The following is a 4,746-nucleotide window of genomic DNA, read 5'->3' as shown; positions in this document are numbered from 1 at the left end:
AGCAGTGTATTGTTTTAAAAGTGTACAATGACATATCAAAGTTTTGGTGTGACAGGTTTTTGTAAACATAATGAATATTCATAAAAATTCTCTTAGAGCTTTTGTAACTGGTCCTGTACTAGGTGATAAGTATTTTTATCATGGTCTGGGTATCTATTTTCATTAAGTAACAAACTTAAATATTGTATCCATATTTAACTTCAAGTGAAACAAGTGATTGTATACTTTTCATAAGTATTATTTTTTTGGTCTTAGTCTAATGTTTATAGTCTAATGTTTATTCAAATTTAATATTTTCAAGTACGTGAATGTATAATTTTCAGATCGTAAAATTGTTGTCTTAATCTGAGTTTTGTTCAGACTTAATATTTCTAGTTATTTATTTTGTTTTTATATAAATTCCTTCGGTGTTTTAATTTATATAGAATATATTTATTTTTGCAGAGTATTATTTAAATCTTCAGTATTTATTACAGCCTCGCTCGTATCCTGTAAAGAACTGTAGCAAGTTCGTTAGAATAATTCTTAAGAATAATTACCCAGTTTTGCTTTGAATGTACTTAAGAGACCTTTGGATATTCAGCGTTTTATATATTGCTGTCTGGGAGTTATATAACTGTCACAGAGTTCTAGTACAAATATTTCCAAACGTAACAAATTTAATGTAAGAGCAAAAAGGAGAGTTTAGAATTCGAGGTTGTCTAGCTTGCCAGCCGTAATATATATATATATATATATATATATATATATATATATATATATATATATATATATATATATATATATATATATATATATATATATATATATATATATATATATATATAATATTATATGGTTGGGTCCCAGACATGAGCCATCTTATAATATATTTTTGGTGTCCCGACCCAGAAGCCATCTTATAATATATGTATATATATATATATATATATGTTATATATAAATTACACATATATAAATGTATATGTATATATGTATGTATGAGTTTTTCTTACACTATATAGATTAGTCTAAAATAATTATCGATTTATTCTTAATGACTGGATTGGAGGTTGACGGGTGATCAGTCACTGCATTATCCTCTTGATAGCGGATTTACGAGGGCTTCGTCCATTATGTCTGCTTTCCAGTGCCCATTAGATAAATTTATATACATGTATATACTGTATCTCGTAGGAAGTAATTCCGTTAGTGCACCTCACTCTGTAAACTGTAGGCTTTATATCAAGTTGTATGCAGCGTTCCTTCGGCTTTTAGATGCACCTGCTGTATATCGCTCTACTTTGCCTTCGTTTTTTGTCTTTTTTTTTAATTTTGCTGACAAGCCTCCTTAACTTTATAGTGTAATTGTAAGGTTTTACCCTAGGTGCACTATCGCGCTGAATGACCTTATAGATGTTAACACCCGGCTATAGTCGAAATTGATAAATTCATCCATCATATATATATATATATATATATATATATATATATATATGTATATATATACATATATATATATATATGTACTGTATATATATATATATATGTATGTATATATATATGTATATATATATATATATATATATATATATATATATATATATATATATGATCATTATTATTAGTTGCTAAGGTACAACCTTAGTTGGAAAAACAGGATTCTATAAGCCCAGACGATTCAACTGGGAAAATAGAATATTTTAAGAACAGTAGCAACATAAAAATGAAAATTTCCTATATAAACTATAAAAAAACTTGACAGAACAAGAGGAAGAGAAATTAGATAGAATAGTGTGCCCGAGTGTACCCTCAAGCAAGAGAACTCTAACCCAAGACAGTAGAAGACCATGGTACAGAGGCTATGGCACTATCCAAGACTAGAGAATAATGGTTTGATTTTGGAGTGTCCTTCTCGTAGAAGAGCTGCTTACCATAGCTAAGAGTCTCTTCTACCCTTACCCAAAGGAAAGAGGCAACTGATCAATTATAGTGCAGTAGTTAAGCCCCTGAGAGAAGAAGAATTGTTTGGTAATCTCAGTGTTGTCAGGTGTATGAGGACAGAGGATAATATGTAAAGAATAGGCCAGACTATTCGGTGTATACGTAGGCAAAGGAAAAATAAACAGTGACCAGAGAAAAGGATCCATTATAGTACTGTCTGGCCAGTCAAAGGACCCCATAACTCTACCGGTAGCATCTATAAATTTATAGCATGCACATAAATCTTCCCCCACATCACTCAACTAATGCAAAATATTTGTGTGTAGAAATATGAATATCAGTATCCGAATATTTCTATTAATTCTTAAGTCCTACTCAACCACCAAAGAGCCACAGCAACCAAATCAGTGTCCTTGACGTTGGTGCCTCTGCATTAATCAAAAATAGCTTTGCCACAATTGGAGATGCACGCGTAGAACGTTTTAAACCAACACGCAGTGCAGTTACACTTAAAAAAAAAAGTGTATATTTGCATAAGTAAAACTCGCAAAATTAACATTATCACGGTGGTTTAGTCTTACAAGCTCACTCACCCACATATCCACTCTATATAAATATACTCTACACATGTGTTTATATATATATATATATATATATATATATATATATATATACATATATATATATATATATATATATATATATATATATATATATATATATATATATATATATATATAGTATACACATGTTTATATGTGTATATATATGTATGTATGTTACATATATATACTATAACTATATATACATATACTATAAATATATATACATATATATAAATATATATATACATATATGTATATATATATATATATATATATATATATATATATATATATATATTTATATATATATATATATATATATATATATATATATATATATATATATATATATATATATATATATATGTATATTTATAATATATGTATACAAAGAGGAGGGTAAGTCGAAAGTTCCAGGAAGAGAGGTGCAGTTCGTCAGAGATGGGAATCTAGCATGGCGATAATGTTTAAGCCTGCCTCTTACATCACGCAAAGCTGTCTTCACTCTGTAACCTACCAGCATGGTATTATAGAGAGTTTAAAAAAATCACGAATTTTTATCTCTATAAAAATGTGCAATTTGAAAGTGAAAACAAACATTAAGTTCTCGGTAAGACTTGGATGGAAACAAATAAAACTCAGCATAGCCATGAATTGAAGTATATGAAGTACCTTCACCTTGCAAGACAATTGTTTTTGACTGATAAAGCGATTTTAAAGTCTCAGACAAGATCTGAAAGACAGTTGCAGAGAGTGATGATTTTCCACTTTGGTCCATGTGAACAATGATCATTGAAATTTCCAGGAAGAAAGAATTTACCAGGACAAATCGTTTCTGATTCTGACTTAAATCTTATCACCAGTAAACTGTTAGTCCGTTGAATCTCCAAAACGTTGGTTGAGGACTAGCTGAGTGAGAGAGACGACTTCCCTTTTTAAGGCATTTGACAAGGATTGAAGCTAACGAAACTCTTAAGAGATGAATCATGGATTCATCAATATGACTTTGAATCCAAGAATCAAAATAAGCAGAGGTTTCCAAGAGTAACTGCTGTACTAATGAAGTTACAATCTGAGAGGTCAGTTCAGATGGAAAAGAGACCTTTTGGGGTCCTAGTCATGGTAATACTTATTATTATCCTAGGAGGGTAACAGACAATCACAAAAAAAAAAAAAACTCATTACGGAGGAGTAATGTGAAGTTAATGGATTCAAGATTTTGAAAAATTTTCTTAACTGTTTTATTTGCCCTCGTAATATACACTCATATTTTCAAATATGCCATTACGACCTCAATATCTAATTCATTCTGCCTTGGAATTCACAGACTTATGGGAATTCATTTTGTTATGAGAATTGCTACCCGGAGAAAGATTCAAACCTTTGTCGAGTCGAAATCAAAGTGACAGAAATTATATAACGTAGTGTGTCAGCATGATTTCGACTCTGCAAAGATTCTGGGCAACAATCTCATGATAAAATTGATTTCCCCTTGAGTCTGTAATTCTGAAGCAGAATGAATTCGATATCAATAAATATTTGGGGTTATGTAAAAATACAATTCGCTAGTGTTAGTAATGGAATTGTGTGTGCGTGTTTATATACAGTATACTTGTATTATATGTGTGTATATATATATTATATATACACGTGTATATACAGTATATGCACATATATATACATATATATATAATATATATATTTATAATTATATGTATGTATTCACATACAGGCCCAAACAAGGAAAGCTTCCCGGTAAGGGATGAAGTGAAAAGAATAGATTCATAAGTAAAGAAATCCATTTTTTTTATTAGAGTAAATAATATTAACCAGTTAAGTAACATAAACTATACGTCCACCTGCTCACCAGAAAAGTAGCTACACCCAGTTTTAACTTCTGAAGTGCCACTGCTTCAACCATTTCATTGAGAAGATCAGTTCACAGTTTGATGACTTATATGAAGTAAAACATCTTGAATACTATTTGGTATTGAGCCTTTTGGAATAAGAGGCAATATTTGAAAATTATTGCATGATATAGTCTGGAAAGATTTGAATTTGATGAATAGTCAGAATTATGAAAAATCTCATACAGTATGCAGAAATTTCATACAGTATGCACAAAAAGTTAAAAATCCGATGGTACCAGATATTTTTTTATCCAGACTAGGGACGAGGGATTTAATGGAACGCGATGTTTAAAGCTATATATATGTCA

This window comes from Palaemon carinicauda, chromosome 7 (genome assembly GCF_036898095.1).
Source record: "Palaemon carinicauda isolate YSFRI2023 chromosome 7, ASM3689809v2, whole genome shotgun sequence".
In the NCBI taxonomy this organism is placed as follows: Eukaryota; Metazoa; Arthropoda; class Malacostraca; order Decapoda; family Palaemonidae; genus Palaemon; species Palaemon carinicauda.
This window is presented reverse-complemented; position numbering follows the sequence as displayed.